General features: G+C 34.1%; 1 protein-coding gene across 3 annotated transcripts in view; it reads right to left on the bottom strand.

The window, feature by feature from the left end:
• The window catches only part of LOC129002792 (A disintegrin and metalloproteinase with thrombospondin motifs 7-like), a 37,906-nt gene extending 28,351 nt beyond the window's left edge, over positions 1 to 9,555 (bottom strand). For all 3 annotated transcript variants that reach the window (XM_054430848.1, XM_054430847.1, XM_054430849.1), the window contains exon 1: positions 9,385 to 9,555. The gene's annotated coding sequence lies outside the window, so the exon portion shown is untranslated. The remainder of the gene's footprint in view (positions 1 to 9,384) is intronic.
• Positions 9,556 to 11,805: the final 2,250 nt, after the last annotated feature.

Below are 11,805 nucleotides of genomic sequence, written 5' to 3'. Positions count from 1 at the left end.
GATATTTTTATTCAGTCAGACCCACTTATTGAAAGCTCAATGTTCACGGACAGCTGGGCTTAGTTTCGAACTATCAAAAGCTTCTGACTTTTCTCAGGATCGAACTAGAGACCTTCTGATTGTTACTCGAGCCATATCCAGTATCCACTCACCTGATCTGATGTGTTTACTACTTTGCAACCAAAGTGTAACTTCCCAAATCAATATGGAGAAAGTTTACAGTAAGACCCACTATATCCCGGAGCGAGCGGTAGACTATAGTATATCGTTGGAGGCGTGGCCACCGCGTTATGGTAGTTGATTACAGACCGTCTCCCTCGCGATCGCGGGCGATTTATTTCAATATATTTAATATTATAATGGGCGCAATGATTTACTGGGGCAGGTGCTGCATGACGTCATGACCTGGAATGCAGCCTATCACACAATTAATGGACCCACACCACAGCTGACTGCAAGTTGTCACGTACAAATGAATTTGGTTTTGTTTTAGTGAATTTCCCATTATGGGAAGAAGCTATTACCATAGACTAAGCATACTCCCTTAGGATCCTTTAGGATATTTTTGTTGATCTTTTACGAGATGCTAAGGTGCTTAATCTATGCTATTACTGTAGGTTAGACAGTAAGACGAGTCTCGGGACTTGTTTGCTTTTTCATTTTGATATCCTCAGAGGCTAAAATACTATTCGGTCAAATTTTCATATGTGTGTGTGTGTCCATTGACGAGATAACTCGAGTAATTTTGGTTAGATTTAGATTAAATCGGCGGGAAAATCTTGAATGGGTTTGCGAACCGGTGAGATCTGTCATGAGAAAGAGATGTTATGGAGTTTAAAAAATTCAAATTGCCCTTGAACATGTACATGGCCAATATTAGTAGGTACAAAAACCGTGAAGAGCTAAATAATCAAACAGTTTTTATATTGAAGCATTTTTGTACGATAAAAGGTCACGGAGAAGATTCTTAAGAAAGTGCACAATTAACTTATCTAAAAGAATATCGTGAAGTTATTGATGTTATACGTATAAATCTCCAATTCCATGTGAACCAGGGAATTGTCTCCTTTTTCCATGTAATTGTCATTGGTTTTATAGTCAATGGTTTTATTCAAGAAGTCTGAGATCCGTTATGCCTTCCTGCTTGAGTAGCCGCGCAACCTTCAAGATAGTCTCTCGAGAGATGCAAGATAACAGACGTCTCTTGAGAGAACGGAGAGTGGGAGATCACTGCCTCTGCACGACAGAGGACTTCAATGAAGTGATCCCATCTAGGGAAGTACACATCCAATGGGCGTGGTTGTATTACTACTGCAGCAACTACTATCATTGAAGACCCTAGAGTGTCAATAGGTACAAAACACATCGATTGCTGCTTGAGTTAAAACTCGTATGAAGAGATAGAGTTATATATTCTTATAGAATATTCTATGAAGATAGTATTGTTTTTATTGTAGAATAGTGAAGGATGAATGTTGAATGAATAAGATAACAGTCTTGTTACTGACAAAGATCAGCTGATTTTAGGCACCACATACTAAAATCGGAGTGATCAAGGACAACTAAAACATAGTTTGCTATCGACAGTGATGTTGTATGTTCAGCACAGTTTTAGCTCATGTAGTGAAACAGTGCGAAATATATATGGAAGAGGTTCACATTGAGGGGTGAAATAATATTTTGCATTTAAAAAAACTCAACCACTGGATTTAACCAAGTTGAAAAGCTAGTTTTGAGGACGAGTTTTCAGTATCCGCTTATGAGTCACGGCTGCGGCAAGCGTAGTCAGCTGTTGGTGTGTGTGTGTTTGTGTGTGTGCGTGTGTCCGGTGGTGGTCCAGACCTCTCATTATCGTCGTGATCAGCAAATTACAGCCTCCCGCCAGAACAGGACCTCCTGTAGTCTCCGGACACAACAACTCTCGACCTCTACACTCCCTGAATCCAGTTCCTTTCGGTAGCTCTTATGGAGATTACGAGTCTATTGACCATGTCGATAGTACATTTCACATAATAAAGGGCGAGTTTTTTTATTCTGTGCTAGTATACAAGTTGTAAGAAATCTATTTTAATCCAGAAATTCGGCCAGTGTCTTCGAACCGTAGTTTTGGAGAATTAATACTGTAAATCTTGTGAACATCTAGGTAATACAACATTGTCAGTTATTATTACATGAAATATTCCATATAATTTAATAATGATAATTTATTACTAAGAGTTCAAAAAGGATCGATGCTAATCTGTAACTCGAATAGAATCTAATGAATGACCATGGTCCATGGTTGGTAAGCATATGCTTATATTATGCCTTCTAAATTAAATCGTAACAAATAATAAATCTTCTGGTTATATGGTGATGAAATATAAATTAACTTGATAACATCCGTTACAATATGTCTGTTATGGTAGAACAACAGTGGTGGAAAAAGACAATCATAGTGACATTGATCTCAATAATTGTGACATTTACAACAATTGTCCAACAACAGTAGAGAACAATGGAAATGAATATAAGCGATAATTGTGACAAATGCAACAATTGCCAAACAATAGTGGTGAACAATGGAATTGAATATAAATCAATAGTGACAAATACAACAATAGGTATAACATAACAGTCTAATGAAGCGGAGGCAATAATTATGATATATGGTGGAAAACCTATTGCATGTGATAAGCCTTTAGTCGCATAGTCAAACAATATAGTCACAGCAAATCATAGATAGTTGTAAAAAAACTATTGACAATGATGCATTATAAGTAATAATAATCTAGGATTTTATGCCAGTTTAAGTGATCAATGAATACCGAGCGCCAATAAAATCATATTAAAAGTGATAAATCATTATTCAAAGTAGCTAACAATCCTGATGTAAGGGGTACCTAATAAATTATGATTTCCAATAGCAAAATTTCAGTTGTATGTATTAATGAATTTAGTGGTAGGCACTGGGAATCTAGTGACAGCGGTACATCAATAGAGATATATAGTAACAATTTTAGTGAAGGAATTGGCCTAAATAAAAATTATCATTGACTAAATCAATTACGATTTTCAACTACAATATTTACGATCCATAAAGTAACAAAATAGTGAATGTTATTTTAATTAATTAGTAGTGTTAATCAATCAACATTTTAGCCACGATATTTGGTGATATTCTAGTGACAGATAAGACAATGGCAATAGTGATAGTGACGTGTGGATTGCGTGGTCGCGATCTATCAGACACTCCTGTAGCGATGCTAATGCGGTGATTTAAATAGCATTAATTCAAAATGGCCGCATGGATATTAATTAAACCGCATAAACAAACAGGTATAAATCGAATAATGCACCGTGATGCCCGCGAGCGCCTTGCTACATGGAGGTGATTTACATCAGATCGCATAACTATGGAAAACTGTATCCATCATTCGAAGATAATAGTTATCTATAGTGTTTATTAGATTGTATTAAATTACGGCTCAATTTTTATTCAATTTGGTACAAACGTAAAAACTCACGTTAATTTGAACAAGTTAGCGAGCCAGAATGATCCAGCACGGTAATATAAGAACGGGGTTTTATGGGGTCGAAATGGGATTTTCTCATTTCATGCTCAAAATGTAAAATTGCGTAATTTCTCTCTAAAAAATGTTGTAGAGGTGAAAAATGTTATAAAACACATATTCCTTCTTTGTAGCAGCAAACAGTACTCGTTAAGCATAATGTTTATTTACAGTGAATAGGGAATAAAGCTGACATTAATGACATAATTTAGTAAAAATCTAATAAGGCAAGTTGAAATTCGCTTAGTTTTCTGGTTTGCTACAGAGAGGAGCTTGAACTCTACTCTCTACTTAGCTCTACTAAGTTTTTTTATATATATTCTTTTAAACTGGCTACAACTTTAACATGTGAACGGAATATCTAATTCTATTCATAGTCCACGATTTTACACTCATCTTGCACGCACACTGAGCAATACACTTTCAGGCGGCGGCGTTGCAGTCACAATAATGGTAGGCATACAGTAGTAGCGATGCGAAGAACAAATCTTGGAATTTTCTTGAGCATTCCCCAGATAATATTGGAACAGGTGTAGTAATCCCTTTTTTTCAAAACATATAGTAAAGTATTATATTCAATTCAATATTATTATCTGAATGGTTAACACTTTTCATTCGACTAACTTTAAAGAATAGGTACTCTGGTATTGTTCATTTTCAATTTAACTTTTACAATACCACGTACTGTATCTTATACAAACTAACACTGTGAAGTTTACCTCAGCGAGATATCTTCGATTAGTCTATAAGCAATTAGTCTAAAATTTGTTAAAATTAGATTATTTTCAATTTGCACCATTTTAACAAATTTAAGCTATGATCAGTCAATTTCCTAGTCTTTCTAGAAAGTGTGTTGTGAGTGTGAGTGTGAGTGTGAGTGTGAGTGTGAGTGTGAGTGGTGAGCGGTCAGCAGTGGGCCGAGTGTGGGTTTCCGTGGGCCCCACACTTTTATTGAATTAGTTAAAAGCAGGTAACCCCGTGGTAAGGTGGGGGCGACGTGAGGGCGGCCAAAACACAAACACCAAGGCCTACAACAGCTAACAGCTTCTACAGGGCTTACTGAAAACCAAAGATTATAGGAAGGGCATGCGTAATTATCTGCTGTTTTGGTTAGACTCTGTAATATTAAGGTATCAAATTCACTGGAAATTATTTTCACAACATCCTTGCAAGGAATTTAATTCTCGGTCTTCTGAGTAGTAAGATTCGGACGAGTAAATTAAAGTAGTTTATGTTTTTGTAATAAAATTTCAAAGATTGTTCCCTTATTTGCAAAAGGTTGTATTCTATATTAGCATGAGTGTAAACATAATTTGATAGAGCCAAATTAAGAATATCGTGATCGTAATATGGAAAAATCGGCGTATAAATTATTGATTGTGTTATTTCCATTTGAATATTGGCTCAGAGTTGAAACCAATTGCAAATGCTTTGCAACGGGATGAGGAAACTAAATAGAAACATTTTGATCTTTATTATTTTTTACATCTGTTGTATAAAATAGTAGCACATCCCCCAACACTTTTAAAAACAAAATTCAACCTTTATGACCTTTATAGAAACGTACAGTATGTGTATTTAAAATCTAGTAAGTAGTGCAAACCGTAAATTTTGGTTTTGGGTAATTTTAAATATTGATTTGAGAAAAACTTACTAAATTTCACATTTTCACATACATGATTCATCTTCATTATTTACATCTTTTCTTTAATTTTTTACATTTTGAATTTCAATCTTGAAGTTTCAAAACTACTAATTATTAAATTTAAATGAAAATTTTTAGGTAAATCTTCTTCAAATAAAATCACAATCTTCACTCACAATAAATTAGTAACACTAACATCAGCTGTTATAAACTTTATTGATGTGCCTTATCAATAGTATTTTAAAATATTAGAGAAACGATATCATAAACGTTGTAAATTATTAATTTAGATCGTCTAAGTAGTAATGCCAATAAGAATTTAAGTCATTCTATTGGAGATCGAGTTGGTCTACTGATAGAGTGAGGTCTTCTGTACCCGATGTCCCGGGTTCTAATCACGCAAATCACCAATATTATATTTATCCAAATGGTAAATGCCTTGACCTTCTAAGTCTAGCCTGAAGTAATGTGTTTTGTAAAACGGATACTGGCCAGAACTTGTTGTCCTGATATGCGAAGGTGGGATTTAACATTCTATTCTACGCTGTGAACCCTGAGACACACCAAAGTCCGCCGGGGCCACCTCCGTGTAGTAATGGACCCGTCAACATTATAGTTATTGTAACGAGCTTGTCCGCCAACGGAGGCTAGTTGTAAACTTAATTTGACTCCCCCTCCTCACCCAACAAGCGCCCCGCGGCGCCGCCGTGGAAATTGCCAGGTGTTTGCCGCCATTTCCGCGAACAGATCACGACTTGGCGGGAGCCATGCAGCCTAACTATGTGGGTTTGTATGTAACCATCCGGTCGTAAGGTTGTTTGTATGTAAATAATGGAAGATCGTATCGTGAATAAGTTGTAAAAGTTGTTCGCTTGAGTTTTGCTTGAGGACGTCACTGTGGATAAGATTGTATTTCGATTGTTACAGTCGTTAATGGTTTCAAATTTAAATATCTGATGTGTAGGCACTATGTCATTTAATGTAGTTCATGACAATGTTTGATATATATAGTCAATGATATAGGCCATCGCGCCTACATGCAGGATGCTAACGTCCACGAAGAGTAAAAGTGTAACGGCGCTAAGGGGTGATTCAGCTACGTCCGTGTGCTGAGGGTTTTGCATACCTTGCAGGCGTCGCGACCCTTTGGTGATAACATAACAACACTTTATTTACTACATTATATTTATCTTTGCTTCTACACATCATGGACTGTCACCGCAATGACAACTGCTTGCCAGCGTCATAATAGAATGACACTGTGCTCTTAGTTATCTGTGTTAAGTTTCGTTATTTCCATTGTACTAGGACAAATAACTACTCTTCCAACATAACCTAAGTATTGTTCCATAAGCATGGACATGTAATTTTGGTTTTGGATTGTTAAGCCGGATTTTCTAGGCGCGGAATTGGCGAGCGGAGAGAGGAACGCGGAGAGGGGACTCCACTTCTCTTAGGCAATTTAATGTTACTGTTTTACTAGAAGCGGAGCGGAACACCATGTTAATCTCTTTTCCGTTCTCCGCGTTCCTCTCTCCGCTCGCCGATTCCGCTCCTAGGAAAACCCAGCTTAAGGTAAAAAGCGTAATAAGGTGTCGCAAATAGTTTATTTTTTAACTTAAAACTTACAATACGGGAAATCAATAGGGATGAGACAGCATTTCCCCTTTTTTGTATAGGTAGGTCAAATAGATTATAATTCAAGTTCTTGAAACTGGGATAGCAAAACATATATTTGCAGATAGCCATTACCAATACAGAGTGTCCCGTAACCATTTTAAATTTTAATTTGAATAAAAATGAATTTTTTCTAACATTGGTATTTTCTACCTTAACTTACATACCAAGTTTTATAAAGATCGGTTGAAAATTCAAAAATAAAAATGTTTATGTAAAAAATACAAATAAATGGCGGATATCTGGTTAACAAAGCGATTTTGGAAAAAAAGTTATTATTATAATGAAGATTCGACGATGCAGAGGGTGTCAGTTTGAATTTTCTTAACTAAGAATAAGTGAATAAGTTACCTTCTGGGAATTAGTTTGCACATTTGTTAATAGAGTTGAGAATTTACATCACAAATATTGTCGTTAAAAAAGCTAAAATACGTCTTGTTTTTGCCGAATACGTTGATGACTTTTAATAGTTGCAGAGGTATGATTTTCCTTGATCTTTAATGAAATTTACCAAAAACTACAAACCAGTTTTTTAAGGATGCATTATTGCTTGGGTTGTGTGTACAAGCACGCGTTCAAGAATACAAGTAAGCAAACGTGTTACATGCAATTTCTCAGTTATTTATTTTCCCGAAGTCAATTATTTCAATTATTTGATTTATTTCCATAAAGGATTTCTTAGTGAACGAAGAACATACGACTTGCCGTAATGAACTCAAGCTCTCTCTGTTCTAATGATATGTTCAGTTATAATGTTTCCACTTTGTTTATTCATAAACTTGAGTAAATGTTATCGTCGCCGTTTCCAAATGTCACGTCATGTTTATTTATTCACACAACGACGGTGTACACCAATTTACATGTTCTGTTTACAACGTGTCTTCATTGTAGGGTTTATAATAATGGTAAATGATGGAGTTGCATAAAATTAACATAACTGAAAACAGAATAAAATTCTTTCAATTCGAGTTTTAACTTTACAATATAACTCGTAAATAGCACATCAGAGATTATGCTATCAATATTTGCGTGAACCATAAAAAGTGAAACTAATTCAAAATTTAAATAATTGGTCTCTAATTTTATACAGTTTGAAATACTTGAATAACCTTTCTAAAATAATTTTAAAATGTATTGTATGTAAGTTGTAAATATTTAGAACCATGCAATTTACTGACTAGAGTATTGCTAAACAGTAAGGTGGACAGATAAAGGGGAAAAGTATTTATCCAATAGTAAGCTAATTTCCATTTACCTGGTAGGATTTCTACTAAAATATTCCCTGAAAATTTTCAGAGATATTTCCTATTTAAATAACATTTAATTTTAATGAGTAGCTAGGTTTTTTGCTACAGGGAAGGTATTGAGGTGTGTTTTTGTTTTATTGAAATGTTGATAGCTTAGTATGAAATAAACAAAATGCCAAATTTGATTCAAAAATGTCCATAAACAAGCAAACTATAACAGTTCATTAAATCTCTATAAGAGTAACATGGTCATTTTAAATTTAAACGGTTTTAATTACCTCCGTAACCGTTAGGCATACAACAACGCTTCAATATACAAAATTATTTATTTTTTTAAGCTCTACAAAATAGTCTGGAAAGAAATTGTAAAAATCTATGATTTTAACCCAAGCTTTTCGAGGAAATAACCGTAGACCAGAAAACCCAAATTTTACCCCATAAAACCATAAACCTTCATTCCCATAGTCCGATCATGCTGGTTCGTGAAATAGTCCAAATAAATTTAGGTTTGCACGTTAGTGACAAATTTCATCAAAATCAGAACATTTTTACCCGAGTTATCGCGCTTGAATGGAGGGTGTTTTTGGCCTCTGGGGACCTCAAAATGAAAAAAGTAAATCGGTCCTGGGTCTAGGTCTTAGCACGAGATCTACGGTAACAGCTTATTCCCTATATGGGAAATTCGCTAAAAATAAAAATACGAATTTACATTGACGGTGAACTTTCACAATGGTCTCTATCCAATTTTAGGTTCTACGGGTTTCAATGGTCCTCGTATTGTAAATATTGTGTGGTAGGTATTTGCATAAACTTTAAAAATTATGAATAACTTTAAAACTTGCCAACAAAACACAACCTTGCATATTCCTGCGATGGATATATTTTATGATTGTTATTTGTTTAGAAATGATGTCTAATTACCACCTATCATTTATTTTTAAGCACAGTAGTTTTTATTGGATCTATTGCAAATTTTGTACAGTAAGTTGTGTTTGTTTTATTTTTTCAAAACAATTTACACTATCATAACTTCCATTTACTTTGTGTGTGCATTTACTTGTATTTACTCCAACGAACTTACACATTATTGTTTTTTATATTGCTTATTCGATTTGTACATCTTGTATTTTTCTATCTGTATTCAGTAATATTACATACTATTCAGGGTTTTGAATTATATCTGTTTCGGGTGACATATCTGAAGCTGTTTACACTCTTGCAATAAATAAATATTTAAGATGATGTAATAGATTATTAGACTTACGAATTTTTTCTAAAAACGCCGCTATAATTTTTTATATGAAAAAGTATGAAGAAAACTACCACAAATTCGATTCTCATTACGTCCGATTTTATCAGTTTATCCGTTCTCGCACTATCGCACGAAACACTCACGCACGGCAACCCGAACCAACGCTCGTCCGAGCGGGACGACGGACTGCGGACCGACTGAAGACCGAGGACTGTCGGAACTGAACCGCCGTGACAACTTTGACGTCCTTCTCCCGGATGTGACGACTGTCGAATCAGAAGCTATCAGTTCAATCGTTGATTGATTTAATATTTTACTAGGTATATTCCACCGGCTGTCTCAAATTATATACATCTGCAAGTTACCGTATGGTTTGTAAGTTTCACTATTGTCTGTGGGTGTTTGCCTCCATTTATAACTTTACTCTTTGGTAATGGTTGTATGTAAGCAACCATGTTAAGATAATTGGTTCTCATTACTTCATTCAAAATTCATTTTAAAACTGATAACATTAAACACTTATAAAACACTCTCTGCTCAAACCAAACAGAAACATAATATGAAAAAACAAGTATTTTTGATAGTATAGGGAAATTAGAATAGCTTTGTATTAGTTTAATTTCTTAACAAATAAGGGATCTAATTATTGATTCGACAAGTAATGTATGGCAAAATAAAACTTTTAATAATCACTTCCATGCAGAAAATACTTCATAAAATAATGGAAACCACGCCAAATAGAAGATGAAAATGTGCAAATTATTGGATAAAAAATTGACATAGTAATGGATCAAAATAAACTAAATTTCCATCAAGTTGAATTTAATTGTCCGTTGACAGTCGAACGTACAAGTTATCAAATCTTAAACGCTTTTTTATCCTACTGCCTTTTAAAGCTTCATCCCTAAGTACTTGACAGTCTACTCTGCCTGCAAGCTCTCGCATAACCGGTAAATGGAATCAAAAGTTCAAGGCAGTCGTACTTGATAGACTACTTGAATAGTGTTATAATTTACATAAACCTATAAGTACTTGTAAGTCTACAGAGCATTGACATAAGTTGTTTTAGCATTTAAGTGTATTTTTTACTGTTGCATGAAAAAAATCCAAATAGATGCTGTAGCAAGCATTAAATTATGTTTGTTCACCTAATCCAAGCATAAAGAAAATGTTTAATAATGCCTGAGTAATGTTGGTGCTCTTTAATTACTCTGTTACTTGCTAAGCCAAGTTATGTGGTCACTAAATTACTGGTTATGAACGTTAAAATTGCCTTTGTTGTTCTTTTTGTTTACAACTTTATTATTCTTTCTGGTGAGATTTTGAGATTTTTTCCCGACAAACCAAGATACATATAAGGCAGATATTAGTGAACGATGAGAGTAAAATTAATTAGATTGCAGGTTTGTTAAATTGATTTAATAAATAGTATTAATTTAACGTTATTCATAATGACCATATGTTTCAATGGTTTTTGTACAGTGGTGGATTATCGTAGCTATTTGAAATATGGTTTGTTTTTCATGCTTTAACATGAAACTATCAAACCACTTTAACGAACCTTTACTGACAGATTTATGTATCCTAGGGTAAAGGCAGGCTTGTTTGATTTAGGGCTTCATTTTAAACCTTTACAGGTGTTTTACAAATAATTAAATAGATGTCGACTAACATATGTTACGACACTCACTCTTTTGCTTACCTTTTTATTGATATCTCGCAAATCATGGCAACCAATTAACCCATAGGGTTAAATTTCTAAAAATTTAAATTCACGTAGAGAAATGCCCTTTAGTCCGATTTGTACCATTTCAGATTTTTACCTTCCCATGGTTGGTTACGAGGATAGGTGTAAATGGAATATTGAGATAGCCTAATTATAATTCAAAAATATGTCAAATTTCTTTCTTTCAGAACCTAAAACTTTGATATATTAATTAAATTAGTAATTATATCAAAGTGAGTGAAGTCAAAAGTACAAGCTACGTAGTTTAAAACAATAATACATTTAAAACAAAGAAACCAGAGAAGTCTTAGTATTATAGGCTATTTATGATAGCCTACATAATTTTGTATTTTGTAAATTTTTATTTATTTATTTTTTTTGCTTTGGTTTAATTGATAGTAAAAAGGCTTAAAACACAGTAATGTGAATGAAGGAATACAGTATAATACCTAATTTAATGTTAATGCAAAAGTTTATTTAAACATGTGATCTTGCAAATCCCATGGGAAATCTAGGTTGTAAATATCACCAATAGAACAGAAGGGAATCTCCGGAGAATCAGATCAACAACTTGATATTGTTTTGAGTAAGTTTCTGAATCAGCTATTTCAAAGTCAGTGGGTTTTGTTTATCATCAATAAACTACCCAAATACTTTAAAAAAATATTCTATAAATACATGTATATTATGGGGGTTTTTACATTTAT

The sequence above is a fragment of the Macrosteles quadrilineatus genome, unplaced genomic scaffold (assembly GCF_028750875.1).
Source record: "Macrosteles quadrilineatus isolate MER2022 unplaced genomic scaffold, UCM_ALF_1.0 Scaffold_9__3_contigs__length_116548681, whole genome shotgun sequence".
NCBI classification, from domain to species: domain Eukaryota; kingdom Metazoa; phylum Arthropoda; class Insecta; order Hemiptera; family Cicadellidae; genus Macrosteles; species Macrosteles quadrilineatus.
Note: the sequence above shows the minus strand (reverse complement) of the source record. Positions and strands in the feature narration are given on the sequence as shown.